A 14,470-nucleotide genomic window follows, 5' to 3' on the forward strand; every position below is an offset into this window, starting at 1 on the left:
TGAAAATCACCCAACAGGAGAACTGTGGAAGTATGATGTAAACCAAAATCCTTCAGAACTAACCATCTAACACAGGGAAAATGAGCAGAGAGGAAAGCCAAAAATATACGACCAGTTTGTAGGTTCACAGGTCGGACTGGGTCAAGCATCTCTGATGTGATTTGTGAACGACTTACATCCAATCTTCTGAACTGTTCCTTCCCGGGGACATCCAATCACATTATTAACATCTAATCACAGAAAAATCACAGGAAAAACGGGGAAAAGGTCTGTTTAGCACGTTGCTCATTTTTAATCACATAAAGCTGGATGTTAACGCCTTTTACTCCCTCTTAGCTGTGATGACCAGGGGGTACTTCACTCTCTCTCAGCCTCATGTCACCTGACAGCAGCCAAAATATAACTACAATATCCAGAGAGATGATTTGTAAAAGAAAAAAATATTCCCCCAACTCGGAGGAAAAACCAAAACCATTTCTTTTAGTGATGGGATTTCCGGCTCTTTTTAGAGATCCAGCTCTTTCGGTTCGGCTCACTAAAAAGAGCCGGCTCTTTCGGCTCCGAACCGGCTCTTCAGGTTGTTTTGTTGCTTTAATTAATTTATTATTAACAATAATATAAAATTATGCACAAAAGGAATTACTAACATAAAAACAAGTGGTTTTATTTATATATGTTTATATATAAATATATGCGGTGGCCCCTAGAGACAAAACACGTACAAACTCCAAAACACATTTCTAGCATGAACTGAACTTCCAAAGCCGAGCTACTAGATCACTTAAATTACACAATTGAAAGCATGTGTGTATTGTTTGTGTATTTATACACAGGCACTCATATATATATTCATATATATATTCAAATAATTTAAAAAAAAGTTCATTTACCTGTTATTACCACACACCAAATCCGGTCGTTGGTACTTGCTTGAAGATCGTGAAGGACCTCAGCCATCCCAACAACAGACTGTTCTCTCTGTTGAGGTCAGGAAAGCGATTCCGCTCCCTGAAGACCAACACAGAGAGACTGAGGAGGAGCTTCTTCCCGCAGGCGATACGGTCTCTCAATCACACCACCACACAGTACTGACCCACACATACAGTTCTTACACACACACTGGACTTTCTGGACTTTGGTTTTGCACAACACTGGTCACTATATTCTTCATTTCCGGTTAATACTTGTACAGCTGCTGTTATTGTGTATATATTTATTTAGATTTAGACTTCTTCATACATTCTTATATAGTTCTATATTGTGTATTGTGTATTTTGTTGTACAGTTATTTTATTTTCAACTTTAATTTATATATTTATCTTTATCTTATTCTTCCCAGTTAAATTTACCCTTCATTCTAATTTGTGTTGTACAGTTATTTCATTTTTAACCTTAATTTATATTCTATTCCTTCCTAGTTAAATTTACCCTTTTTAATTTTTCATATTTATTTCCTATCTTATTCATAGCCTTTCCTTTTTTGCTTTCTTTAGGTCACGAGCAGTTGTCCAAGCATTTCACTACATATCGTACTGTGTATGACTGTGTACGTGACAAATAAAATTTGAATTTGAATTTGAATTTGCTGGCTTGTGTAGCCACTAGATAACAAAGGCTCAACACTGCGCCCAGCATCCTGGAGCACTTCTGTTGTCTTTTGTACGTGTTTTGAGTTTTTATATGCTTCTGAGTTTTTACGTGCTTCGGAGTTTGTACGTGTTTTTACGTGTTTTGGAGTTTGTACGTGTTTTTACGTGTTTTGGAGTTTGTACATGCTTCAGAGTTCGTACGTGATTTGAAGTTTGTATGTGCTTTGTCTCTAGGGGCCACCGTAAATATACTTTTATTTATTCACTCCACATAAAATGTAATAAATAAATCATATAATACAAAAATCAACTATTCACATTTCAAGTTTTAACTATTTAAATTTTCAGCTTTTTCCTTTCTTAAATTTAAAGTGAAAAGAACACAAAACACTGCAAACCACAACACAATTAAATATAAATTATAATATGAAAACTAAAAGAACATGCATATTCTCTGTCATATGGACCTGCATGAATAAACTTTCTCAATCATTTATCATCTGCAACTGAAAATAGTTGTGGATGATTACTATACCTTTCTAATGTTGTTGTCCCTGCCTCTCTTTCTCTCTCTCTGGCTCTGTTCCTGTGCTACTGAGTGTAACTACCGCCCCTCCCCCCTCTGCCCAGTGTAAAGCACAAGGCTCGCGTGCAGAGTGAAGCGGAAAAAAAGTGCGAGAGAGAGGCTGAGAGAAAGAAAAAAAAAAACCACGTGACGGCTCGCGATAAGGAGCCGGCTCGCGTGGTTCACGTCAAAGAGCCGGCTCTAAGAGCCATTTCGTTCGCGAACGACCCATCACTAATTTCTTTTGTCAAAGACTATAAACATGTGCACTAATGTGATTAAACTGATCATTTTACTTTGCGGGAACAGACTTCCTTTTGGAGTTGGTCTCAAGTAACATCTGGATGAAAACAATAAAACAAGTTTTCAATATGGATGTTTTTTTTTATCTCATTTATTTCATTTAGATTGGACCATGTTATAGTTTCAAAAGTTAGCACCAAAAAGTTTGTTTCTGCAGACATTTCTTCTTGAGTTGCAGTAACTCTGGTCTCTTCAATCACTGAAACCACACAATAAATCATACAGGAGGAAATCTGAGGTGTTAAATCATGTGACATCCTGAAACAGGGTTTCACAGGGATCAGTCAACCAAACAGGTCAACAGCTTCTGGTGAGAAATGAACACATCTTCACCTAGACACTGAGGTGTTGTGCAGTTTCTTTTGGATAACTGGCTGATAATGAATAACAGAAGAGGTGACTGACCCCAGGCCATGAGAGGAGTAAGTTTCTGTTTGTGAACATGGCTAACAAGGCAACTTTTCAGAAAAATGTTGGCTCCTGTTAGCAAAGAAAAGCTCAGACACACATACTGTAGCTCAGAGAACAAGAACAGGGACACACAAGATACGGTTGGTTGAAATATGAATATGTTTGATGCTTTACACAGAAGAGAATCTTTTTATCCCCTAATATCAGCAAGGACAAGATGTGAAATGAGAAAGAACAACCTAAACATTTACAAAATGTGGCAAAATAAAGAAAATAAGTTCTCTGGTGGCGTTTAATGGCAGAGCCCACAACAAAGCAAGCCAATACAAATTACTATTGATACTGCCTATGGGGGGAAAAAAACATCCTCATCTTAAATGTCAGATAAAGCATGTAGTACACACAAGTCCATTCCCACGGGCTGTAAAAAACAACTGGTGAATATCTCACTACATTATTTTCTTCTGTTTATCACATGTTGGGGTGGCTGGACTCTCGGCCAGCTGCCATGGGGTAGGACGGGTTGTCGGTCTGTGGCAGGGCTCATACACAGAGACAGAGGAACAGTCGCACTCCTTGGAGAAATTTAGAATCACCAATTAAAAATTCAACTTAATTTCAATTGAATTTTAGTTAGAGTGCACCAAATCACAACAAGAGTCCACAACAAGTGCTTGATGAAAAGAGACACACGAGGGCAGGAAAGCAAGACATTAATAATAACTAATGGTCGCATGTAGTGTGATGCATAAACAGATAGTAAGTGCGGGTGGGGGGTTAAGGTGAGTGAAGAAGAAACAATGAGTGCACTGTGGGACCCCCCCAGCAGCCTAAGCCTGAGGGCTTCAGCCCTAACGATATGCTTTATCAAAAAGTTTTAAGCCTGATCTTATAAAAGCAGAGAGGCTGTCTGTCTCCCAGATACAAACTGGAAGCTGTTTCCAGGGAAGAGGAGCCTGAAGGCTGAAGGCTCTGCCTCCCATTCTACTTTGGGTGATATGGGACATCTTTAGATAAGATGGGGGCCCTTAGGCATGGGAATCAAAAAACGGTCTCCACTAGTTAATTTTTTTTGGAATTGTTAATCTACTTGCCTGTTAACCCACTTATTGGTTTCACTTGCACTTATTGTAAAAATCAGTTGATTTTTAGTTTTTGTGCCAGAGTAGGTAAACAGTGGTGCAGCCTCCAGCATGGATCTGGACAATACTTTTATTATTGTTGAACAAAAGGATGAATGCACAAGAACATGCATAGTCCACATGCTAATACTAAGCCACCCAGGAACCCCGAGTGATGATAAAGCTCAGTGAATGCTAAGCCCAGCTCAGCAGCCAGACTCTGATCTTTAACTGCAGCCTCCATTTTTACCTGGTCATGATTCTAAAGTAGAATCACTGTGGCAACTGCCTTGAAGTCTCTTTGTGCTGATATTGTACACATGAAAAAAATATATGTTTAATGTGTAGACTGAAGCATATATCCTGGTCAAAAATGTTTATTTTGATCAGTTAGCTGTTTTACAACTGCTCTTTCTCCATGCCAGCTACAGTGCAGTAAAGAAACCAATGTTTCTTCTTATTTTCTTCATTTCTGATGAATCTAGCTTTATGGAGGGCTTTTATAGAGCAACAAACACTTTTTCCAGGCTAAGTGAAGATTTGCAACATTCGTGACACTAGTTCCTCTCCAGATAATGGCTTTAAGGTGCACATTTGAGAGTTATACCTGGGAGTCAAGCACTTCTGATTTGAGGCTCTTTTTTTCAAAGGAGCCACAGTATGCAAGGTCATACACAGGGAGGATGTGATACTATTAATGAGATCATTTACCTCTGTGGGAGTGGAGTTTAGGTTGCCGCTCTGCTCTGTATTGGCACTGAAGTGGAAGAATTATATCGTTAAAGTTAGTTACAGCTTTTATAGAACAATAACTACTTTAATGAAATGAATTTCTCACTGCTGTGAAATTCATTATTGTAAATTTAAATGCTATTTAAAAAATTAACAAGAGGGTTTTCAGGAAATACTGTCAAATGTTCAGTTTGTCAAAACAGTTTGTGCCGTGGAAAACGCCAGATTACCCATATAGACATGTGGAAGACATGCAATCTCCACACAGAAAGGCCCTGGCCAGATGGGCCAGAGTCTGGTTCGAGCAGTCGGGCTCAACGAATGGTCTCCTCTCTGTCCCAAGTGACGGAGCCCACTTTGCACATGGAGGGGAGAATGTTTTCTGTTATGGGCTACTTGGCATTGGTAGAGAACTGGCGAGAGAGTGCATCTGATTTTATATTAACCTGGGCCATAGGAAGTTGAAATGACTAAAAAACAGACACCAACAGGCTTGCCAACCCTTTCTACCACTCTTCTAAGTCCAGCTTCAGTAGCAGTAGTTCATGGTCTCCTACATTATACTAACATTTGATGGGGATTAAGGAGAAAGAGAAAAAAACATAAAGCTGTAGCTTACCTTCAGGCCCAAACGCTGGAAGAATAATGGTCCCACCCCAAAATTGAATGCATCCACCTCGACTATAAATTGGTTCTTGACGTCAGGGTGAACTAGAATGGGTGCAGAGGTGAGTACCTCTTTCAGCTTAATGAATGGTGGGAAGGTGAGTGTTGATGCTAAATGGCTATAATTACAAATGAAGCGCAAAGCCAAGGAAGAGCTGAAGATGTTTCCGGGATGTAGGGTTGGCCATTGAATCACTGCTTGCGTCTTTACCAGGTTCGGCTTCACATACCCTTCTGCCAGCATGTAGCCTAGAAGCTTTTACGTACAGTCTGTTTTCCAGGAGTTACTGTTGCATGATGCAGACATGAATCCTGTGTTCCTCCAGGGACTTGGAAAAAAGTCAATATGTCATCCACATACACAAAAATTAATAAGTTCAAAAAGTTTCTTAGTACATGTTTAATGAGAGCCTAAAAGAATGCTGGGGCAGTAGTGAGACCAAATAGCATTATAAGATACTCATAGTGACTTAAAGGAGCCACTCGTCCACTTCCCTGAATCAGACTAAATGGTTAGTGTTATGAAGCTCAAGCTTAGTGAATATGGTGGCCCTCTGAAGTGACTCAAAACTTGAACTGATGAGAGGTAATCAGTATTTATTCCATCCATCCATCTTCTTCCGCTTAGCCGGGGCCAGGTCGTGGGGGCAGCATCCCAAGCAGAGAAGCCCAGACCTCTCTCTCCCCAGCCACCTCCTCCAGCTTGTCTGGGGGAACACCAAGGCATTCCCAGGCCACCGAAGAAATATAAACTCACCAGCGTGTCCTAGGTCTGCCCCGGGCCTCCTCCCAGTGGGACATGCCCAGAACACCTCACCCAGGATGCGCACAGGAGGCATCCTTGTCAGATGCCCGAACCATCTCAAGTGGCTCCTTTCGATGTGGAGGAGCAGCGGCTCTACTCTGAGCCCCTCCCGGATAGCCAAACTTCTCACCCTATCCCTAAGGGAGAGTCCAGCCATTCTTTGGAGGAAGCCCATTTCCACCGCTTGTATCCGCGATCTCATTCTTTCGGTCACTACCCACAGCTCGTGACCATAGGTGAGGGTCGGGACGTAGATCGACCGGTAAGAGCTGTGCTTTTACACTCAGCTCTCTCTTCACCACAACGGACCGCTACAGCAACCACATCACTGCAGCCGCAGCACCAATCCGTCTGTTGATCTCCCGCTCCCTTCTCCCTTCACTCGTGAACAAGACCCAGAGATACTTAAACTCCTCCACTTGGGGTAGAAACTCGTCCCTGACCCAGAGTGGGCACTCCATCCATTTCCGACTGACAACCATGGCCTCGTCCGGATTTGGAGGTGCTGATTCTCATTCCCACAAAGCGAGCTGGAGGTCATCACCCAATGAAGCCAACAGAACCACATCATCCACAAATTGCTACCTTCGTGGTGGAGGGGTTTGTGTGTCCCAGGGATCCCAGGCACTATGTTGTCTGGGGGCTTTTTGCCCCTTGGTAGGGTCTCCTGTGGCAAATTGGTCCTGGGTGAGGGACCAGACAAAGAGCGATTCAGAAGACCCCTATAAGAAGACCATCGAGGGAACAGTTCACTCTGCCCTGGATAGGGTTACTGGGGCTCGCCCTGGAGCCAGGCCCGGGGAGGGTGCCTGTGGGCGAGCATTTGGTGGCTGGGCCTTAGTCCATGGGGCCCAGTCTAGCACAGAACAGGGGCCCATCTTCTTGCAGGCCCACTACTCACAGGAGGCACTGTAGGGGTAGGGTGCATTGTGAGCTGGGCGGCGGCCAGGAGCAGAGGTCCTGGCGGACCGATCCCCATCTAGCAAAACTGGATCAGTATTTATTTTTCACTGTTCGGTAATCAATACATGGCCATGACAGATTTTAAAGGCAACTCAAAGGGTGCCGGGCTACAGAAGAGGGAATTGCACAATTTTAGGGTCTGTGTGGGGGAAGAGAGAGCCTTGTCTTTGAATACTTCCTGAAGGTCAATTTATTCTTCCAGGATGGTGGACAGGTACGGCGGTTGTGTAAGTGAAGAGGGAGAATTGCTTGAACTTGTAGTTAGCACAGATTCTAAACAGTTAGCAAGACAAAACAGACTCCAACTCTTGATTTTATATAAGGGTTGAATATAAGGGTTGTATTTCTCCAACCAGGGATAGCCAAGAATCCACGGGGTGCCTGAGGAGGGAAACGTAATGGTTTCCCAGTGATTTCTAGAGGATATAAATCTGACAGGGTCGGTCTGGTGGGTAATCTTGGCAAAATGTCACTGTTTAATGCGGTGGCAGGGTTTGGTGGATCTAGCATTATTAGAGGAAGGGTTCGTTTTTAAGCTAATTCAGTATCAGTGAGATTTTGTTTAGCGCCAGAGTAAGTAAGTGCATGGAGAGAGTTGGAATGCTGGTTGAGGCAAAGGGTAACTGGTAATCGCAAACAGGGCTTGGACATGTGGGGGGCAACTAAGCGATGGTAGCTTAGACCGTAGTCTCTCGATCAAAATCCAGGAATCACCCCATAAAGTCAATTTACTACGACAAAAATAGTCTTAGTGAATTTCTGGATAGGGGAACGATGGCCACGAAACAAAAAAGCAGGAAGACTACTACGCAAATGACAAAAGAGGCAAATTTGGTAGCGCATGATGCCGCTACTGTTAGCTCCGGAGAAGACATGTCTGGTGAAGCTAACACGGAGGAAGAAGTGACGAACAAATTAATACTTAAAGAACTACGTGAATATCGACAAGAAATTAAGGGAGAGTTCACAAAGACAAATGCTAGATTGGATGAAGCTGAGAGCAGGATTGAGGGAAATGAGAAGAAACTACAAGATATAGAAGAAGTGTTAACAAGCCTGCTGCGAATGCAAGAGCAGCTACAAGAGAAATTAACAGACCAGGAGGGCAGCTCGAGGAGAGAGAATGTGAGAATATATGGAATACCTGAGGGCGCAGAAGGAAACGCAAAAGCAATGGTAGCGTTTATCGAGAAAGTCCTGAAAGAAAATTTGGGAATCCCTGCCTCAATGGAGATGCACATTGAAAGAGCGCACCGGGGCCTGGGTCCACAGCCTCCACCAGACGTGAAGCCCAGATCTATCCTTGTTAGATTCCAGAGTTTTAAAATGAAGGAAGAGGTGATCCGTCTGGCATGGCAGAAAAAAGGTTTCACTATGGATAATCACCTAATTAGCATCGACCATGACTACGCTTCAGCAATTCTGAAAAAGCGGAAGGAATATGCTGAAGCCAGGCGTGCATTAAAGGAAAACAAGATACGTTTCCAAACCCTGTATCCAGCCCGTTTGAGAGTACATTATGAAGATGGAAAGACACGGTGGAAGAGGCAACGGCGGACATGGCGAGCCGGGGACTGCCGGTAAAAGTGATTGAAAAACCAAAGAGGGAGAGGATTCAGCGAGGAGAGGATTCAGCGAGGATTCAGCGAGCAGCATGGCAGCCCGTGCGAACAAGGCGTACTTCGGAGGCGGCGAAGCCACGCAGCTTCAAAGACAAACTGCGAGCGTTCAGACGTTCATCACTGGATAATACAGGTTAAACTTAATCCTAACTATAACAAATGGACTTTAGTAGTGATAATCGACGGTTAAGACAAGATAAAGAGCCACACTTAACATAAATGTGTTAAGTAATTTGATCGAAGTAAAGGGACAAAAGGGGAGAGGACCATCATGACTGTTGCCACAGTAGAGGGCCCTGCAACTCATTTTGGGTTGGATGCTTTCCCTCGGACTTGCTACAGGTCAGAAAGAGGACCGTGTGGAAGTCAGAAGAGGGAGAACTGTTAAGTGTTCACAACTTTATTTATTTATTTTTATTTATTTGTTTATTTTTGTTAGTTTGTTGGTGGCAATTTTTGTTTTACTGTGTTTACGAGGCAGCAGCTTATATGAAGTGGGGGAGAAAAGGGGAAATTGTAAGGTATGAATGCAGGGAGAACCAATTGAATTAATATCCTTCAATGTAAATGGAGTTCTAAATCCGGTCAAAAGAAGTAAGATTTTGTCTAAATTAAAAAGGGAAAAAGCACAGGTGGCTTTCCTCCAGGAGACCCACCTGAGTCAATCAGAACATGATAAATTGAGAAGACAAGGTTTTAAAAACGTATTTTCGTCTTCATACAAGGGAGGACATAGGAGAGGAGTTGCTATACTTATTTCAAATACAATTAATAATGAACATATATCAGAACTACAGGATGGGGAGGGAAGGTTTATAAAAATTACGGGTAAAATTGAAGGTCAGGAAATGACGTTTATAAATGTGTATATTCCTGGAAGTAACTGGACAATATATAAACAAATATTTGATTTAATGGTGAATTCACAAGGTCTGGTAATCTGTGGAGGTGATTTTAATATTAGATTGAATCCTAAACTAGATGTGTCTGGAGCATCTATTAGCTCAAATGCTCTTACAAAAAAATTTAATCAATTGATGGAAGAATTGGGGATAATTGATGTTTGGAGAGAGTTACATCCTAAAAGCAGGGACTATACCCACTACTCCTGTCCCCATAGGACTTATTCTAGAATAGACTATTTCATTATGTTCAGTAATGAATGTACTAGAGTAAAGGGATGTCAAATTAAAACGATAGATCTTTCAGATCATAGCCCTATTTCACTGTCTTTGAGTTTAGAGAAGAAAGCAAGGAAGGTGCTGTGGAAACTGAATTCAACCATATTAAACGATCCCATACTAAAACAAAAGTTAAGAGAAGAAATAAAGGATTTTCTTGAATTAAATGATACCGGGGAAGTGTTGCAAATCATATTATGGGATACCTTAAAGGCAGTAATGAGAGGAAAAATAATTTCAATGACCTCCCATCTGAAAAAGATAAAGCTTCAAAAATTAGTCAACCTTCAGGCAAAGTTAAAACAACTACAACGGGAAGATGGATGCAAAGGTAATTCTGAGATTAAAAAAAGAAATTTAAAAAATATAGGTCGAAATTGATGAAATTTATACACAAGAAACTCAAAAGAAAATTTTTCTTTTAAAGCAGAAATATTATGAGATAGGAAGCAAATCCTCTAAAGTCTTAGCCTATAAACTGCGTAAACAGAGATTGGAAAACACAATTCTTAAAATAAAAAATCCTCAAACAAAGATAATGGAAAATCAATTAGAGAAAATTCAAGAGAGCTTAGAGTTGTTCTATAAAGAACTGTATACCCAACCACAAACAACGGATGAAATAAAAATTGATAATTTTTTGAACAAATTAAAACTACCAACTTTAACGAATCTCCAAAACGAAAGTTTACTCCAACCAATAACAACCAAAGAACTTCACCTGGCAATATCTAAATTAAAAGGCAAGACCCCGGGTTTGGATGGGTACACTGCAGAGTGGTATAAAAACCTTAAAGAGGACTTGCTTCCTATTCTATTGAATACATTCAACTGGATTATGCAAAAGGGTAAATTACCCCCTTCGTGGAAGGAAGCAGTTATTTCCATCATTCCCAAAGAGGGTAAAGATAGGACAGAATGTAGCAGTTATCGACCGATTAGTGTATTAAATTTGGACTATAAACTATTTACAGCAATTCTGGCACGGAGATTAGAAAAAATCTTACCTGACATAATAGACCTGGATCAGTGTGGTTTCATCCAACAAAGGCAAACACTGGACAACATAAGGCGTTCCCTACATGTTATTGAACAAATAAACAGAGATGGGGTCCAGGCAATGTTGGTGGGACTGGACGCTGAGAAAGCCTTTGATTCAGTCAGATGGCTTTTTCTTTATAGGGTACTGAAGACTTTTGGTTTTCACAATAAATTCATTTTAATAATACAATCCCTTTACGATAAACCAAGGGCTCGCGTGAAAGTCAATGGAGATTTATCTGAATCATTTACTCTAGAAAGAGGGACCAGGCAGGGTTGTCCAGTCTCACCACTTTTATTTGTACTTTATATTGAGCCTCTTGGTCAGTTTATAAGAAACAATACCAAAATTAAAGGTATTGTAGTTGCTGGGGAAGAACAAAAAGTGGCAATGTTTGCAGATGATGTCTTGGTCTTTTTGAAGGAACCTGAAGAATCATTTGAGGAGTTGATGTCCTCTCTCTCCGTTTTTGGAGAACTGTCTGGTTATAAACTAAACCTAAACAAAACACAGGTAATGACACTAAACTATACAGCATCTAACACTTTACGAGATAATTATAATATAAATTGGGAAGCTGAAACACTTAAATACTTGGGAATAATTCTAACTAAGAATATTTCTAATCTATCACAAGTAAATTATGGTCCCTTGTCACAGGCCATAAAATTTGATTTAGATAGGTGGAATCTGGTGCCTTTCTTAAATTTAAAATCAAGGATATTAGCAGTGAAAATGAATGTACTCCCAAGACTCCTCTATTTATTTAGAACTTTGCCTGTTGAAGTAAGTCAAACACAGTTTGGGGAATGGGACAAATGGATTTCGCGCTTTATTTGGCATGGGAAAAAACCAAGAATTAAATTTAGATCGTTAAGCAAGGCAAAAAAAGGGGGGGGGGGCAATGCTCCCATGCTTACAATACTACTATTATGCATCTCAGGTCATCCCCCTGCTGCAATGGTGTAACCCGAATTTGAAAGCTAAGTGGAAATTCATAGAATTCAATACAACCCCTAAATTCCAACTACAAGCCTCAATTGCAGATAAAAAATTGGCAGACCGTTTAGAAGATAAAGGACCATGGATTAGCCACACTTTAAAAATATGGAATAAAGTGACTAAAATATGTGGTAGTGAACGAATACTAAAAGTATTTAGATGGTGTGCTTATGACACAGTTTTTAGACCAAATGAAAGTGATAATAGATTTCAGTCCTGGATAGAGAGTGGACTAACAACATTCCATTCCATCCATCCATCCATTCGCTTCCGCTTATCCTTTTCAGGGTCGCGGGGGGTGCTGGAGCCTATCCCAGCTGTCATAGGGCGAGAGGCAGGGTACACCCTGGACAGGTCGCCAGTCTGTCGCAGGGTTAACACACAGGGACAGACAACCATTCGCACTCACATTCACTCGCACATTTAAACCTAGTGGCAATTTGGATTATCCAATTAACCTATCCCCACAAGTTGCATGTCTTTGGACGGTGGGAGGAAGCCGGAGTACCCGGAGAGAACCCACGCAAACACGGGGAGAACATGCAAACTCCACACAGAAAGACCCCGGCCTGATGTTGGAATTGAACTCAGGACCTTCTTGCTGTGCGGCAACAGTGCTAACCACCGTGCCACCGTGCTGCCCCCACATTCCATTCCTTCACACATAAAGGCACACTACAGAGTTTCCAGTCTTTACAAATAAGAAATGGCTTAAGACAAGTAGATTTCTTCAGGTTTCTTCAAATGAGGGATTACTTTAATAAACACTGCAATATCCCAAACCCAAATATGGTTGAGTCAGAAATTTTTAAGAAAGTTAAATTAGCATATGATAGTTCTCTGAGAAAGGCAATCTCCAAACTATATGATGTGCTCCTTCAAGCAAGGAAGGATACTACTCAAAATGTTAAGATTAAATGGGAATTGGAATCGGGGATGGGTATAACAAACGAGAACTGGGAGAGGATTTGTAATTTTCATTGGTACTCAACAAGTTCTTTATCTTGGATAAAGAACATTTGACTGTTGGAAGAACATTATTAGATCAAACTAAATATAAAAATGGGACAGCAGAATGCTGGAGAAGATGTGGATCAGAAGAGGCACATCATTATCATATCTTTTGGGACTGCCCTAACTTAAAAAATTACTGGCTGGGAATCCATAAAACTTTGTGTGAGGTTTTTAAGATAAAATTTGACATCAATTTTGTAAATTTGTACTTGGGCTTGGTTGCTGGCTCGGTCTGGGGAGGGGACACAAAACTCTTACAAGGGCTATTAGCGGCCAGCAAAAAATCAATAACCAGAAAGTGGTTAAATCCAACTCCGCCAACACTTGAGGATTGGTTTAATGTGGTTTTCGAAATATTTAAAATGGAAAAATTGACATTCTTTTTAAAAATTCAGAAAGACAAATTCTACAAAATATGGAATAAATGGATTAGCTTTGTGTCCCCCATCCGCCCTGAATTTAGGTAAGACCAGCCCTGAATTGGTGTATCTTGGTGTATCTCCCATGTGTCGTACAATGTCAGGTTGACCCTCAACTTCATAATATGTACCTAATGTAGTTTTTGTAAATAAGTTAAACATGCTGCATTATTTAACACATTGTCAAGCCAATGAGTTAATTTTATTTTTTTTGCTATCAGAATGTAAAACAAATGGACTAAGAAAAAGGGTTTTGTTTGGGGGTTTTTTGTTTTGTTTTTTTCCTTTTCTCTTTTTTTTGACTAAATAATGTCAATGCACTTTATTGTAACAAGTCCCTTTTTTTTTCTTCAATAAAAATATAATTTAAAAAAAAGGACAGTCTCAGTCAAATTAAGCGCTGATCTACATGCTTTTAACAGTCATCCCTACTAACACAACAGAAAGGGAGTCGTGGAGTCCTGTGTCTGATAGAAAACACCACTAGAATGAGTGCACCACTTGTTTTGAACGACAAGTTCGATACAGCCTGTGTTTCAACACAAAGTGTATTGAGCCACTTTGTAGTTTCTCCACCAAGGTGAGAACCACCAAGGCTGTGGTTTGATTGTCTGACCCAGAAATAGGGCTGGGTATCGTCACTGATTTCTAGAATCGATTCAATTCCGATTCACAAGGTCCCGAATCGATTCGATCCACGATTCGATTTAATTCGATTCGATTCGATTTAAATCTGGGAAATTTTGACAGTCAGAGATATAATTCAGATCAGGACATTTACATATTTTTGTATCTATAAAAAGGAAGCTGACACTCTCAAGACTTTATCCAAGGTGTGAGCATCACAGCAGATGCCTTTGTGTCAAAGTAGCTGAAGATAAAACACAGAAAAACATGTAGGTGATTTTCCTGGCCTGGGATTTTATAAAAATATTCTGCAGTACATCAAAAACGAAAGAAAACCATTAATTAATCAACATTACCTCTGACGTTACAGCGGTTTTATTAGAGACATGGCTAAGCATTTTGCATTTT

The sequence above is a fragment of the Copadichromis virginalis genome, linkage group LG20, assembly GCF_057382275.1.
Source record: "Copadichromis virginalis isolate Kocher_CV1m ecotype Utaka linkage group LG20, C_Virginalis_male_GT1.1, whole genome shotgun sequence".
In the NCBI taxonomy this organism is placed as follows: domain Eukaryota; kingdom Metazoa; phylum Chordata; class Actinopteri; order Cichliformes; family Cichlidae; genus Copadichromis; species Copadichromis virginalis.